Source organism: Nicotiana tabacum, chromosome 11 (assembly GCF_000715075.1).
Source record: "Nicotiana tabacum cultivar K326 chromosome 11, ASM71507v2, whole genome shotgun sequence".
NCBI classification, from domain to species: domain Eukaryota; kingdom Viridiplantae; phylum Streptophyta; class Magnoliopsida; order Solanales; family Solanaceae; genus Nicotiana; species Nicotiana tabacum.
Genome location: NC_134090.1, coordinates 19,079,626 through 19,096,669, shown reverse-complemented (window position 1 = coordinate 19,096,669; position 17,044 = coordinate 19,079,626). Strand labels below are relative to the sequence as shown.

The 17,044-nt window shown below is 43.4% G+C and overlaps 1 long non-coding RNA gene across 1 annotated transcript; it reads right to left on the bottom strand.

Moving 5' to 3' along the window:
• Positions 1-5,277: 5,277 nt before the first annotated feature.
• Positions 5,278-7,345, bottom strand: LOC142166235 (uncharacterized). Its single transcript, XR_012696463.1, has 2 exons — positions 6,066-7,345; positions 5,278-5,741 (listed from the first exon to the last, which is right to left on the bottom strand). It is a non-coding gene; the product is annotated as an uncharacterized LOC142166235 (long non-coding RNA).
• Positions 7,346-17,044: the final 9,699 nt, after the last annotated feature.

Genomic DNA, 17,044 nt, shown 5'->3' with positions numbered 1-17,044 from the left:
TTATTTCTTCCGCAAGTTTCGTTTATGTTCTGCATTTGTTAGGCTTACCTAGTTGTAGAGACTAGGCGCCGTCACGACAGTTCACGGAGGGCGAACTGGGGTCGTGACACATGAACAAGAGGAAGCTACAACAGGAACGCAGGTACCTCTTCAATCCGGCAACCATCCAACACAACAACAACATTAGCCAACATCTGCACGCAATGTGCAGAAGTGTAATATCAGTACAACCCACCCCATGTACTAAGTAAGTAACAAACCTAACCTTAGATGAAAAGCAGTGACGAGGTGGAACATTGGTTGGATCCAACACCAATAACCAATAGAAGTTCATAACAACGTAAAACATATAAGAAAGCAACTTAGAGATATAAATGCTCCGCTTTTTCATAGTTTTTCCGAAAATAGTTCCGCTTTTTAAGAATATCAGTTAAAACTCAACTCCTATATCGAAATCGTCGTAAAAGACAAGTAAGGCTTGCTCAGTTGGTAAAAACACCTCCACCTACGACCGTTAGGTCCTGGGTTCGAGTCACCATGGAGGGGAAGTGTGGAAATACTATAGATCCTCCTAATTTGGGAGGGGTTTAAAAATAAATCGTCATAAAATATGAGATAGTTGAAACCTGAAATTTATCTAAAAATCCTTTTCATATTAAATAAGATGTATTATTTTCTTTCCAGATAGCAAGAGTGCAATGCCTCTCTATGACCATATATCAATGTGTGTAAAAAGTCATAAATGACGTGATATCATACAACATGAGGAAAATGTGTCTCTATGCATGTATGTCATATAAGCATGCCAATTCCTTGTATCCTAGAGATGAATCATATACTCACTCTCAGATTACTCAATCTCACTGTCTCACACTTTCCACTCATCATGCTCAACCACTCGGTACTGTATATGGCCCATACGACCCAGGGAAATCCATCTTGGATATATACAACACTGACTATAAGTCATCCAGTGCCAAGGAAAAAGGACAATCCAACCCTGTGGAGAAATTCATCTCCAGGTATCAAGTATTTCGGACAAATCCATATCCACGAAAATTCATCCCTCAATAATATCATCTACGCTCACTGGAGTGTGCAGACTCTGGAGGGGCTCCTTCAGCCCAAGCGATATAATCTGCATGGATAACTCACATGATATAGTATTAATAATAGAATCTGCACGGACAACTCACGTTCTATAGTATCAATAACCTCACAATTAGGTCCTCGACCTCACTCAGTCATCAATCTCTCCAATCTCACTCACAGGGTCACAATGCCATGAAACTACCCCAACAACAATGATATAATGTATAAATAACAAAAACTGAGACTTAGATTTGATATGAATGCATGAATATGACTGAGTACGAAATATCAATAAAATCAGTAAGATGATAGCAAGAAAAGACCACTATGGGTCCTAACAATATCAGCATAAAGACTAAACACGATATCTAGCATGCTTGATAGATCAGTTACTTAATAACATGGTGACAACATAGATATCAATAAAATATGGTAACTAAAAAGTGCCAAGGAAACAACGGAGTCACAAATCATAGGGTGCACGCCCACATGCCCGTCACCTAGCATGTATGTCACCTCAACATCAATCACATAGCACGTAATTCAGGGTTTTATACCCTCGGCACTAAGGTTAGAAGAGTTACTTACTTCGAACGAGCCAATACCAATGCCGAGCAAGCCAAATAATGCTCCAAAGATGCCATCCCGCGCGTTCCGACCTCTGAACGGCTCGAAACTGACCAATAACAATTCAAATACATCAAACAACTCTAAAGAAACCAATCCCGCTCGTAAAAGATCAAATCTTGAATCAAAGCCTAAAATCGGCCCAAAAGCTCAACCCGAGACCGCGCCTCGGAACTAGACAGTACTCATAAAATCCTAAAACCCATTCAATTAGGAGTCCAACCATATTAGTTTCACTTAAATCCGAAACCAAATCACTTTTCAAAACTCAAAAATTCCTATTATAAAACTTTAGGCCAAAACCCCCAATTTCTCCTTAAAATTCATTAACCAGTTACCAAAATGAAGATAGATTCATGAAATGTAATACAAATGAGTAGAGAACACTTACCCTAACCCTTGTGAATATATTTGCTCCAAAAATTACCTCAATCCGAGTCCCATATCTCAAAATATAAATAAAGACCAAAACCCTCGAATTTTATAACTCTGCGCAGCTATACCGCATTTGCGGCCAGATTGTCGCATCTGTGACCACCGCTTTTACAGAAATTCCTCACTTCTGTGGAACAGCCTCACTTAACAAAACCTCGCACCTGCGGTCCTTAAGCTGCTCCTGCGATCGCCTTCTGCTCACTATAATCGCATCTGTAGTTGTGCAAGTGCGTCCAAGCAGCCGCACCTACGATCCTCACGCCCAGCTCCCTCTCTCTCTTCTGCGATGGCACTACCGCTTTTGCGGCTCTGCACCTGCGCTCAACACTCCGCGGGTGCGATCATACTAGAATCAGAAAATCTTCAGCAATGCAACATATAATGAAAATGATCTGAACCTCGTCCGAAACTAACCCGAGCCACTCGGGACCCCATCCAAATATACCAACGAATCCCATAACATAACATGGACCTACTCGAGGCCTCAAAACACATATAACAATATCGAAACAATGAATCACACCTCAATTCAAAATCATAGAACTTTGAAACTTCAACTTCCACAACCGATGTCGAAACCCATCAAATCACGTCTGATTGACCTCAAATTTTTCACACAAGTCACATTTGACATTATGGACCTGCTCCAACTTCCGGAATTGGAATCCGGCCCTAATATCAAAATGTCCACTCCCGGTCAAATTTTTCAAAATTCCAACTTTCGCCATTTCAAGCCAAATTCTACTACGGACTTCCAAACCATACTCCGAACGCGCTCCTATGTCCAAAATCACCCAAAGGAGCTAACGGAACCATGAGAAATCCGATCCGAGCTCAAATATTAAAAAGTCAAAACTTGGTTAAACCTTTCAAATTTAAAGCTTGTAGCTGAGAATCATTCTTCCAAATTAATTCCGAATAACCTGAAAACCTAAACCGACTGTAAGCACGTGATTTTTGCTTCACGGACAATCGCTCCAAAAGAAAATAAAAATAGTGGCAAAAGGCTTCGCTGTACAATTTTTCGATCTTTCCGTGACATGTGTTGTTAGTCGTTTGTGAGTCTGTCCATTTTGCATCTAGTCATTATCAAACAAAAATACAAAAAATATATGTGGCGTTAAAAGAAAATTCAAAAAAAAAAAAAAATATAAATATATGTGCATCGTCCGTTTTAGGTTGTGATTTAACTTACTTGGTATGATAATTATGTTGAAACGCCATATTGTTATTTGTTTTAATTTCATTTGTTTTATTAGTTATTTTTATTTTTTTTATTATTTTTATTATTTTTCTTTAAATTGGAAAACAAAAGAAAGTTGAAATCAATTTGGGCCCAAAAATAAAACAAAAAAAAGGCCCAAACCAACGATCTGACCCGGTCCAGACCAGGCCTGCCCAGGAACCTCCTGAAACGACGTCGTTTCAGGCAAATCAATCTGAGCCGTCCGTCCTAGCCGATCCAACGGCTCAGGACCTCTTTCAGCAACCCGTTTTTGAACCCGACCCAATAACCGGTCTGACCCAACCCCTCATTTAAACCAAACGACCCCGTTTAACTACTGAACGACCCCGTCTTGTTTCTCACCCTCAGATCCAAGCCGTTGAGATCGTATGATCCAACGGCTCAGATCCAATCAACCTCACCATATATAAACCTTCCCTTACACCCCACGCCCCCTATCCGAACCCCACCCCTCACTCGTCTCCTTCCCTGAACCCTGAAACCCCCAAACCCTAGCAGACGCCCTAGTCTCCTTCGCTATTAAAGCCGGCGGCACGAACGCCGGTGACCACCCCCTGAACACCCTAAGACCCCCTCACTCCCCTGAACACGAATCCACTAACCACGAACCTCGAATCACTTTCGTTCGTCTCGAATCTTCATTTGAAGATTTGAGTCGAACCCGGATCTATGCCAAACCATCCCATCTTCATACCAGACACTCCCCTGACCTTCCTCGTGACCAAACCAAACTTGGTTTGGTCCGAATCTACCCACAACTCCCAAAAATCCAGATCTGGAAATCCAGACTTTTGAAACACATGCACCTGGGGAACCCGGCCAGCTTTGACATGGGTTTGAGGTCTAATAGACCTTAATCAAGGTGCTCTCATGTGAGAACACCCTGATTAAAGTTTGTTCGGCCTCAAAAGTTCGAAGATGAATCAGATTTGGGTCTGTGTGATTTAAACATTTTCGGTACGTTTTCCTTTCTTCTGTTTAGTTTTTAATTAAGTGGTCAGCATGTTTCGTTGGTTTTGTTTGTTATTTTTGTTATTTTTCATCCAGATTTCTTTCATCTCTTTAGAGACCTTTTTCTTTGGTCGGTTAATTTTCTATGGGTGTATTCTGAATGTACTCTGTGATGAACATGTTCGATTAGATTGGTCGTCAAATGAATAAACTTATATAGGTTCCCAGTTTTGAACACAGAATTGTCCGATGCCCTTTAGGTCCCTAAACATATTGTTTATGTGAGCGATTGATTATTACCTGTTATAATTAGTATAGTCGACTCGATAAATATCGTCGATTAGCTTTCTATAACTAATAAATCGAATGAGCTAATAAGGTCGCATGATTAATTGAGCTTTGTCACTGACTGTATGCCCCAGCATTGTTTGAAATGGTTTGTTGGCACTATAAAACTGACTGAAAAGGTTCAGCCCAGGCAGTCTTGAGTTCGAACTTTCATCAGTTCAAAAAATGCCCCGATGTTGCAGTAGGCAGGGGCAGTAATAATCAAGGTTGACAGGGGTATTCTGGGGTGTTAAAAAAGAACAAAAGTAATTAGTTTAAGTGAACTGACAAATGGGGTACTAAATTAGGATTAAACTAATGCCAATGGGGGGACAAGACACAAGAGTATGGGTTTAAAAGGAATACTAAAATAAGCCCATAATCCTGGATTAAAGAATAAACCAGACGTGGGGAACAAAGGGGGCTGGCATCAAGAGATGCTCAAGCATGGGTTTAACAGGGTAAGGGCAGGCTGCAAGTTGCAGCATGGGGGCAGCTTAGCTGCACTTGGTCACTTTGGCTTATAAATAGGCCATTCGAGAACTGAAAAAGGGCTGGACTTTTAGTCTTCAGAAAAAAAAAGAGAGAAAAGGCTGGAATTTTTAGTTTGAAAGCTGAAACTTTTAGTCTAAAAAGTTTTACTGAGTTTTAAAAAAAAAAAGCTGAATAACATAAGTTAGTTTTCAAATAGATTGTAACCAAACACTGCCTGAAAGTTGTATAAGAGTTCATATTGGTCAAGCTGCCTTGGCCAAGTTCTGTTGTTCGCATTGATTGATCTGTTTGTGGTTGTTGAACTGTTGGTGTTGCTGCATTGAATACTCTGTTACTGCTGCTTGTTTCATCACTCTTTCCTGGGATTGCTCATTTGGTGCTCGACTATTTGCTGGTTTTCCTTATTCTGGGAAATATTGTTGGTTGTCGTGGGCTGTGGAAAACACTTGGATTGTTGATTTGTTGCTGTGTTGTTGCTGTGTATCTGCTGTTGCTGTGTTTACTACATACTGCCCAGCTGATCATTCCTTTCTTCTTTGTCCTCTATACCAGGTACACAACCAATGCACTGTCAAAAATGTAATTGGGAAATTTGAGCATGAATACAAATGAAAGTCCTGAAGAATGTCTTTTATACATAGATTGTTACATTAAATATTCATGTAATGTGTAGTAGTTTGCATTCTTGTTTAGATACTGAAGGTAGCCTGTGTGCCCAGTAGATGTCAATATGTGGTGATTGAATGCTAGTTTGTATATGAAAGTTGATAGATAAAAGGGTCTCCAATGCAGTAGGTTGTATCTTAGGTTTTATATGGTTAGCATGTCCTTAAATACATAGAACTATCCATGTTAGTTAATTTCATGTCCTTTTGATAAACTGTCTCCTTACAATTGGCAAACCATTGCCTTAAAATAAACGGCGCAAGTCTGCACTCCTCAACCTCACGAAGGTCGAGCCCGAATCAAACGAACCCAGCAGGCTTTCATCAGAAAGGCATTGGCCCAGGTCCAGCCGATACTGTGTGGGCTGGGTTCGGGCCCACGATGCTCGATTAGCTGCCCATGGGCATGGCCATGTTTTCTTATTCTGCAAAGGCACTCAGAATTCCGTTATAATAACCTGCAAGCATGTAATTGAATAGGGTCATTTTTATTCTCAACTAGTAGAGACAAATGCGACAAGAAACGTAGTTGCTATAGGATCTCCTTTTAAAATAAAGACGAGATGAGCTTCGACAAACAAAAACGCACAAGATGCGGGGCCCTCGTTAAACGTATATTATCGAAGCATTTAGTTTCTAGGACGGGTCGTTTAGCAAATCTCACAACCCTCCTAAATTAACAATACGTTAGACTCTTTTAGGACGCGCCTTAGTAAATCTTACCTTCTTAAACTCGGGTGCACATTTATGTGACCCAAATCCAATTCTCAATGGAGTCGAAATGTGTTTCTAATCACGGGTACATTGATTGTGACGTGGTTCGAGATGCGTGTCCATGGCGTTGCAAATTCATTTTAAAATAAGAATGAGATGAGCCTCACCAAATAAAAATACAAATTGCGGGGCCCTCAGTAAATATCTGCTTTAAAAATTGTTTAGACTTCAGGATGAACCGTTTAGTAAAATTCCACGGTCCTACCCAAAATAAATACGCTAGTCGCTTTAGGCACGCCTCTAATAATTTAATTTCCTTAAACTCGGGTGCACATTGATGTGACCCAAATCCAAATCTCAACGGAGTCAAAGTGTGTCGACGACCACGGGTACATTGATTGTAACGTGGTTCGAGATACATTTTATAACGTTGTAATTCTTGATAAAAATAATAGTAAATGATAAAAGCGGTTGAAGGATAAAATTTGCACATAAGTTCATACTTGTATAAAATCAGATAATCAAGCCGAATATAACAATCGAGCGACCGTGCTAGAACCACGGAACTCGGGAATGCCTAACACCTTCTCCCGGGTTAACAGAATTCCTTATCCGGATTTCTGGTACGCAGACCATAATATAGAGTCATTCTTTTCCTCGATTCGGGATTAAAATTGGTGACTTGGGACACCCTAAATCTCCCAAGTGGCGACTCTGAAATAATTAAACCAATCCCGTTTCGATTGTCCTTTAATTGGAAAAAACTCCTGCGCCCTCGCGGGTGCGTAAAAAGGAGGTGTGACAGCTCTGGCGACTCTGCTGGGGATTTAAAAACCCAGAACCACTGGTTCAGGGTTAAGAATTCGAGCTTAGAGTAATTATTATTATTTGGCTTTATTTATTATCTGATTATTACATGTTTTGAGCCTAATGTGCTAAATGCTGCCTTTACCGCTTTGATATTATTTGAACTGTATATAAACTGTGCCGAAACCTTTCTCTTCTTGCCTCCGGGGATGTGCTCACTGGTTGAGACTCCCTATTCTGTTAGTGTCATACCCTAAATAAAAGAGGCTCGGAAAGTTTCTAAGCCGGCTGGCCTTTTGGTTCCCGGAAAGGAGCTCCTTCCTCAACTCGAGTTGTCCGCTCGGGTACACTGTCTAGAACACCGACCCAGGTTTTGAACATAGAATAACGTGACTTCATGCCGGATCCCTAGTAGGAACGCTTATTTGCATCACGTTGCATTTGACTTAGGGGACTCAACACAGGGGTTGGGTCCGTCTAGGACTAGCAACCTGATATGAAAAGGCCATGCTGATGCATCCTATTGTTTTTCGTGCATTTATTTGTCTCATACCCGCACGCTGACCGGTGTTTGAATATTTGGAATATTGTGAAAAAAGGGAAATAACGGTTAGGAAAGTCGCTGTTCTGTCTTAGAAAAAAATAAATAATAATAATAATAAAAATATATCAATAGAAATATAGAGTTTGTCTTGTCATAAAAATCAAAAAAAAATCTTATTTTTAAAATTGTTTTTTTATAATAAAAAAAGAAAGTCTTGTGTTGTCTTTACTTTTATTATTTGTTACAAATATATGTATATATATATATATATATATATATATATATATATGAAAAATTCAAAAGTTTTGCTTTATTTCAAAATGTATATATCTTTATTTATGGCAAAAGTATTTATCTTGTTAAAGGTCTAGAAAAGTCCTTTCGGGCTCCCAGTCATTAAAAAAAAAAAAAAAAAAATCCAAAATATTTTCCGTTATTGACTTCTTTAGAAAGTTTTTATATATATATGAAAATTCAAAATTCACAAAAATCGCATATATTTTTTAGCAGGATAAGTGTCGTTTGTTAAAATCTTATTAATAAATGTGCAGAATGAGCACGATTCCGAATGAACCCTTTTCAATCATGAATAAAATTCCCCTCCAATTGCGGCTCTGGTGGAATGATTTGGGCAAAGAGGGGCATGACGAAATCAAGAAGTATATGAAAGGCCTCACGAGTTTGTTGGATATCAGGCCACGAGGAGATATCATAAGGGCACTAGTCCCCCACTGGGATCCTGCGCACAATGTCTTCCGCTTCTCAGATTTCGAACTTACCCCAACTTTAGAAGAAATAGCAGGGTATATCGGCAGCACTGAGACTCCTTTGAGGCACAAATATCTGATTGCTCCAAGAGCTGTAGCAGTACACCGGTTCCTGGACTCCTTAAAGATAGTCAGAACAGTTCATAACCCTGACTTGGCAAAAGGTTTTTGCAGCATGAGTTTCATATATCAAAGATATGGTCACATAGGAGGATTCGACAAGCCAGAAAACCAGTTGTGCAGCAAAGGTAATCGCCAGAAGTGGGAAGAACATAGACGAATTGCTTTCATGATAACTTTCTTAGGACTACTAGTATTCCCAAGAAAAGATGGGAATATTGACATAAAGATAGCAGGGGTCGTCAGTACGTTGCTCACACAGAGTGATAGTACGTTGGCGCCCATGATAGTATCTGATATATTCCGAGCACTCACTTCTTGCAAAGCCGGAGGAAGCTTTTTCGAGGGTTGCAATTTGTTGTTGCAAATGTGGATGATCGAACACCTATGTCACCGAGCCCAGTTTCTGAGCCATGGATCCGCTGGAAAGACCTGCATAGAGGAATTCTATACCAGAGTTGATGAAACCGACCTACCAGAAGGAGTTGTAGCATGGACCTCATATTTCCAAACCCTCAACGCCAGTCAAATACAGTGGGCGCTAGGATGGTTACCGATCGACGAAGTCATATACATGCCAGCAGCCAGGCCCCATTTTCTTTTAATGGGACTTAAGAGCATTCAACCATACGCGCCGCATCGGGTTTTAAGGCAACTTGGGAGGTATCAGATAGTGCCGAAAGACGAGGATCTGAGCATCCAGGTAATCGAGATCAGTCCCGACGGCCAGTTTCCTGAAGCAAGGGTTCGTCAAATTTGGAGCCAATGTCAATACTTAGAAGCAAATACTTGTGTATTGAATCGAGCAAAAGGGGAAGTTTCGCCCGGGTATCAGGCCTGGTACAAAGGGGAGACATCATCTGGAAGACCGACCAAAAGACCTCACCTGCAAGAATTTGCCAAATCTTCACAAGAACAGTGGGGCTGGTTGGCCAAAGAGCAGGAATATCTTGTCAAAGCAGGCAAACTGAAGCAACAAGTTCAGGATATGAAGTTTGAGTGCCAATTACAGTCTGCTGCCCACAAGGGAGAAAAGAACAAGTTAATCAGAGAAGGCGAGATCCTCAAAACTCAGATCCGGAGAATGAAAAAAGAGGCTAATAGCCAGCTAGGAAGCCGGGCAGATAAAAGATTGATAGCAGGGTTAAAAGATCAGGTTGCGGAATGCCAGGAAGATTTGGAAAAAGCCAGGGCCAGCACAGCAAAATTGCGAACCAAGTGGGCAAAGGGTGCGATGGCTCGGAGGCAGCACCTGCAACAAGTCATAAGGGAGTATGAACTGAGCATCGGGACATTAAGGGAAACGAATGCCTCTCTTCGAGAAAGGATCCTCAAGCAAACACGAAATGCCCAAGACGACAGAAGGCATTATTACGATGCAATGACCAGAATGGAAAGGCAAATGGAGATGTTCCAGGATCAGCTTGCCAACAATGCGCAAACACTGGGATTGAAGAACCAACAGATAAGGCATTTGTTCGCAGAAAGGGACAACATCCGGGGAAGGATTGATGAAATAGGGCATTACATCTACATGAAATGCTTGGCATATGAGCGAACACCTCGGAAGACCCTCCTTGTTTCCATCATGGGTTGCGTCCGCCGGATTATGAACGAATTGAAGAGCTTGCAAAGAGACCTTACACCTAGAGCCGCAAAAAGGCCGGATGATGCCTCACGGCCCCTTAAATTGGAGAATTAGTTTTGGTCAAGTCCTGTTTATTTGGCTTGGGTTGTTTTTCCATATGTTGTTTTCTTTTTCGTTAAACCGAGTTTGAAACCGTCGAGTTTGTACTATTGCTATTCCTTGCTTGATGTAATTTGTAATAGCAAAATTTTGAGAATGAATTCAATGATTTCACAAAAATTGTGTGTTTTTACTTTAAGGCAGAACTACGCCTGGTCTGATTCACGCGGGGACGTGATACGTAGGCAATCCCCATAAGATTCGACCGCTTTTAATAAATAAAGAAAAGAAAATGTAAATAAAATAAGACGCGGGGTTTCGCAGAATACTCTAAAAAGAGACGAATGAACAAACCGGGATGACGCATGTGGTTTGAAGCAAAGCATGTAGAAACGGTTAACTGCCTAGGTGCATTGCATCCTCTATGTGTTATGATCAAATCTGTTAAGCTCTAACACTAACAAAGTTTGTTGTTGTCTGATAACCAGACAGTTAGTTGTTAAAGAATTCTGGCAACACATTCATACCAAACCAGATCCAAAGGACCGGTAGCAACAAGCATGACTACTTCAGAGAATAGTAATGAGGAAGAAAGGCCGATGAGCCAGTTGCTAAAAGAGGCGATGGAAAAGATTGAAAGGATGGGACTAGAGATGCATGCAATGCAGCTAGCCCTGGCCAAAACACAAAAGAGCCCTGAGACACTGGGACACATGCCGGAATACCCTCACTCTGGCCCCTCCACAAGCCGCCCAAATCCCCTCTATCATCAAGAAAGAAGCCCTCATGATTCCCAAGCTCCACCACCCCATCAACCTCTCCCAACACCCAATATTCCCATTTTTGTGGGACCTGCATCGGCCCCTTTGCAACGAACGACCAGTGAGCCATTGTTTCAGGCTCACGATACACAATTCTATCCCCCTGAACCTACATTCCATGCACCCGAACCACAGGCTTACAATCCCCATTTGGAAGTCCCGGCAGAGGTTGAGAAGCCGGTTAAGGCCCCTGAACAGGATGAAGTGTTGAGAAAGTTCAAAAGCCTGGAGCAATCCTTCAGGAACTTCCACGGGCTGGGCAATCAAGTCAGCGTGGCATACAAAGATCTGTGCCCTTTCCCAAATGTCCAACTCCCGGCTGGGTTCAAGATGCCCAAGTTTGATTTATATGAAGGGCACGGTGATCCCATGACACATTTACGGGGATTCTGTAGCAAAATGAGAGGGGCAGGAGGCAAGGATGAGCTGTTGATAGCTTATTTCGGCCAAAGTCTGAGCGGATCTGCACTGGAATGGTATACCAGGCAGGATTTCAGCAGGTGGTACACGTGGGATGACCTGGCGCAGGCTTTTGCAGGTCATTTCCAATACAATCTGGAGATAGTCCCAGACCGTCTCACGTTATTGAGAACTGGGAAGAAACCCGGGGAAAGTTTTCGCGAGTTCGGATTCCGCTGGAGAGAACAAGCAGCTAGAGTCGATCCTCCCATGAGAGAGGGAGAAATGGTAGACTACTTTTTGCAGACATTGGATCCAACCTACTTTGGTCACTTGGTGACAACGGTTGGAAAATCTTTCAACGAGGTGGTCAAAATAGGGGTCATGATAGAAGAAGGTTTGAGGTCGGACAAGATCTTAAACTATTCGGCACTTAAGGCCACAACCCAGGCTATTCAAAGCGGCACGGGAGGTGCGCTAAGAAGAAAGAAAGAAGAGGTTGCCACGATCGAGGCAGGCAGTTGGCCCAGGGCTGGCAGGCCACACTACAACCAACCCAGGCCTCACAGGCCAAACTATCCATACAACCCACCACAAAATTTCTATCCACCTCGAGAACCGCATTGTTCCGTACACCAAGCCCAGATATACACTCAGCCCCCGGTTCGCCCACAATGGCGCGCACCGGCTCCCCAGAACATATATGCACCACCACAAAACACTTACCCTCCACCAAGGGCATATAGAAATCCTTCAGGGGCAGGTTTCCGGGGAAATCCAGATGCCAGAAATGACAGGTTGCGGAAGCAAAGAACCTTCACCGAACTGGGAGAAACCTACACCGCTGTGTTCCACAAGCTGCGACAATTGGGTTTGGTTAGTCCCGTCCATACTCGGGAACCAAATCCCCCACCTCAGAATTTGGACCGTTCAATCAGTTGTGAATACTGTTCAGGGATGCTCGGGCACGATACCGAGAAGTGTTGGAAGTTAAGGCATGCCATACAGGATCTTATTGACACCAATAAGATCGAGGTCCAGACACCGGAGGCTCCTAACATCAACCAAAACCCGCTGCCAGCGCACCACGAAGCTCACATGATTGAGTTGGTGTGTGAGGGAGGTGAATTAAGAAAACCCTCACAAACAGTGATGATGATCCAAGCTGCCCCAAAAGAAGTCTTAACCAGGGGAGGAACAAATGTACAGTCGCAGGGAGAAGGTGTCAAGCCGGTAGTAATATGGGGGAAGAACCCGTCCGTCATAACAAGCAAACCCGAGCCAAGCAAATTGGTAATACCAGGGATCCTGCCCACACCGGCAGTCATGTTGAAAGGGGTATGTAGAGAACGGGTGACCATAAAGCCGGTGGTCCAACTGCCTGTGCTTGACAGCAGGGCTGTGCCCTGGAAATATGAAAAAGCAGTGGTAACGTACCAAGGAAAACAGGTGGAAGAAGTCAGTTGTGAAGCGCAAGGTTTGACTCGATCAGGTCGATGTTTTGCTCCGGCGGAGTTAAGAAAAACCAACCCAGTGGCAACCAAGAAGCCAGTGTCAGAAGAAGAGGCTGAAGACTTCCTGAGGAAGATAAAAGTACAAGACTATTCTGTGGTTGAGCAGCTGAGAAAAACACCTGCCCAGATCTCACTATTGTCATTACTCCTCCATTCCGAGGAACATCGTCGGGCCCTGTTAAAGATATTGAACGAGGCTCATGTACCCAGTGAGATTTCTGTAAACCACCTGGAAACCATTGCTAGCAAGATTTTCGAGGTGAGCAGAGTGACATTCTCAGATGATGACCTGCCGGTGGAAGGTACGGAGCATAACAAAGCTCTATACCTAGCTGTCAAATGTGAAGACTCGGTGGTAACCCGAGTATTGGTGGATAACGGCTCAAGCGCCAATATTTGTCCATTGTCCACCCTGGACCAGTTAAAGATTGACCGTGGAAGAATCCGGGAGAATAGCATCTGTGTCCGAGGGTTTGACGGAAACGGAACAGCCACTGTGGGGGATGTTGTACTTGAACTAACCATTGGCCCGGTCCTGTTTACCATGGAATTCCAGGTATTGGACGCCACGGTATCTTACAACTTGCTGTTAGGACGACCCTGGATTCACGCAGCTAAAGCGGTGCCTTCCACCCTACATCAGACAGTGAAGTTCGAGTGGGAAAGACAAGAGGTCGTGTTGCACGGTGAGGATACAACATACACCATGGGCGGAATCATTGTGCCTTTCATAGAGACCAGTGATGACAAGGGTCCTTGGGTCTACCAGATTCTCGATACAGGGTCGGCCAACAAAATCTCTGAAGGAGAAATCATCCCGCACCCTAGGGTAGCTGCCGCAACAGTCATGATGGTATCGGAGATGCTGGGTAACGGATTTGTGCCGGGAAAAGGCCTGGGAGTTGAACTTCAAGGGATAGTCCAACCTGTTTCCCTTCCTAAGAATCTGGAAACCTTCGGGTTGGGGTTCAAACCAACCGCAGCAGACAGGAAGGAGGCGCGAAGAATGAAGAAGAAGGTCTGGTTTCTGCCTAAACCAGTGCCACGCCTCTCAAGGTCTTTTGTTAAAGCAAGTGCCAAGGGGTCGGCGATCCCAAAGATTCGAGGACCTTTGATCGGTGTAAATGAAGACCTGAATCAGAGTTTTGAGAGACTATTCGCAGATGTCAGTATGGTGGAAGCTGGAGAGGGTTCCAGCAGGGCAGAGATACAATTTGTGGGGCCTGAGGCCAAGACCAACAATTGGACGATTACTCCTCTCCCTGTCCGAGGGGAGTCTTGGTAGTAGGCTTTGATTAATGTTTTGTTTGTTTGTTTGTTTGATCGGATTATCCAAGGGTGTAATCCCAATTTTACTTTCGTTTTGTAAAAGTGTGAACCCTTTTTATCCTGCAAATTTAATAAAGTTCTTTTCTTTTGTCCCATTTTAATTTCTGGTTTTGTTTTCTTTCTGAACAGTTCTCTTTTTACTGGTCCTAATGACATGGCATGCACAACGGATCTTCGACCTAGTCTAATAAATCAATCTGAATCTGACTCAATGATGCAAGAGGTCGTTTGTGATAATGAATCCGAATGTGACGAAAGGGAAGCCTTCGAAGAAATAAATCGAGAACTATGCCAATTTGAAGAGAAACCCAAGCCTAACCTAAATGACACTGAGGCTGTGAACCTAGGAAACGCTGATAACATCCAAGAGACCAAAATTAGCATCCACATTGAGCCGAATGTCAAAGCAGAATTGATCGAAACTCTCAGGGAATTCAAAGATGTTTTTGCATGGTCATATGATGATATGCCTGGATTGAGCACCGATTTAGTGGTTCACAAATTGCCCACTGACCCGGCATACCCTCCGGTCAAGCAAAAACTAAGGAAATTTAAAACAGAAATGAGTGTAAAGATCAAAGAAGAGGTGATTAAGCAATTACAATCTAAGGTCATTCGGGTCACTCGGTATCCCGAGTGGCTGGCCAATGTGGTACCAGTCCCAAAGAAGGATGGAAAAATCAGGGTGTGCGTCGACTACCGCAATCTCAACAAAGCAAGTCCCAAGGACAATTTCCCGTTACCCAACATTCATATCCTGGTCGATAATTGCGCTGGGCGCGAGATCGGATCCTTTGTGGATTGCTATGCGGGTTATCATCAGATCCTAATGGACGAAGAGGATGCTGAGAAGACAGCGTTTATTACGCCATGGGGAACCTACTGCTATCGGGTAATGCCGTTCGGGTTAAAGAACGCCGGGGCAACGTACATGCGAGCAATGACCGCGGTGTTTCATGACATGATACACAAGGAAATTGAGGTGTACGTCGATGATGTGATCATCAAATCTTGGCGTCAGGAGGACCATGTAGCAGACCTAAGGAGATTTTTCCAAAGACTCCGGAGGTATGATATCAAGCTTAACCCGGCCAAATGCGCATTCGGGGTTCCATCAGGGAAGTTGCTAGGATTCATCGTCAGTCGACGGGGGATTGAGTTGGACCCATCCAAAATTGAATCCATCCGAGATTTGCCACCGCCAAGGAACAAAACAGAGGTAATGAGCTTGCTGGGTAGACTCAATTATATCAGCAGGTTCATCGCTCAACTCACAGCAACTTGTGAGCCCATATTTCGGCTACTGAGAAAGGATGCTGCAGTAGGTTGGACGGCAGAGTGCCAGGAGGCTTTCGACCAAATCAAAGGGTATCTGTCTAATCCACCCGTATTGGTCCCGCCTAAGCCCGGGAAACCCCTAATCCTTTACCTGACGGTCTTGGAAAATTCATTTGGTTGTGTACTGGGGCAACATGATGACACAGGGAGGAAGGAGCAGGCCATCTACTATCTTAGCAAGAAATTCACAGTGCATGAGGTCAAGTACACTCAACTCGAGAAAACATGCTGCGCCCTGACTTGGGTAGCTCAGAAGTTGAAGCACTACCTGTCTTCATATACTACTTATCTCATATCCCGCTTGGACCCATTGAAGTATATCTTTCAGAAACCTATGCCCACGGGGAGGTTGGCAAAATGGCAAATTCTGCTCACAGAATTTGATATCATCTACGTGACAAGGACGGCCATGAAAGCCCAGGCACTGGCAGACCATTTGGCAGAAAATCCCGTTGATGAAAAATACGAGCCCTTAAGAACGTATTTTCCTGACGAAGAGGTGATGCATACGAATGAGTTGGAATTACCCGAGGAATCAGGTTGGAAGCTTTTCTTCGATGGAGCTGCAAACGCAAAAGGGGTTGGAATAGGGGCAGTACTCATTTCTGAAACAGGACGGCATTATCCTGTTACGGCCCAACTGCGCTTCTACTGCACTAACAATATGGCCGAATATGAGGCTTGCATTCTGGGTCTGCGCTTGGCTGCTGACATGGATGTCCAAGACGTCTTGGTCTTGGGAGACTCGGACCTCTTGGTACATCAAATTCAGGGGGAATGGGAAACACGAGATCTAAAGCTCATACCATACCGACAATGCTTGCATGATCTGAGCAAGCAATTTCGATCGGTGAAGTTCAAACACATCCCGAGAGTTCACAATGAGGTTGCAGATGCCTTAGCCACCTTAGCATCAATGCTGCACCACCCTGACAAAATGTATGTTGATCCTCTGCATATCCAAGTCCGTGATCAGCACGCCTACTGCAATACCATAGAAGAAGAAGCAGATGGCGAACCCTGGTTTCATGATATCAAGGAATACCTCAGAATGGGGATATATCCAGAACATGCCTCGAGAGACCAAAAAAGAGCCCTTCGGCGTTTATCGAATGGTTTCTTCCTCAGTGGAGGAGTATTGTACAAAAGAACCCCGGATTTGGGAT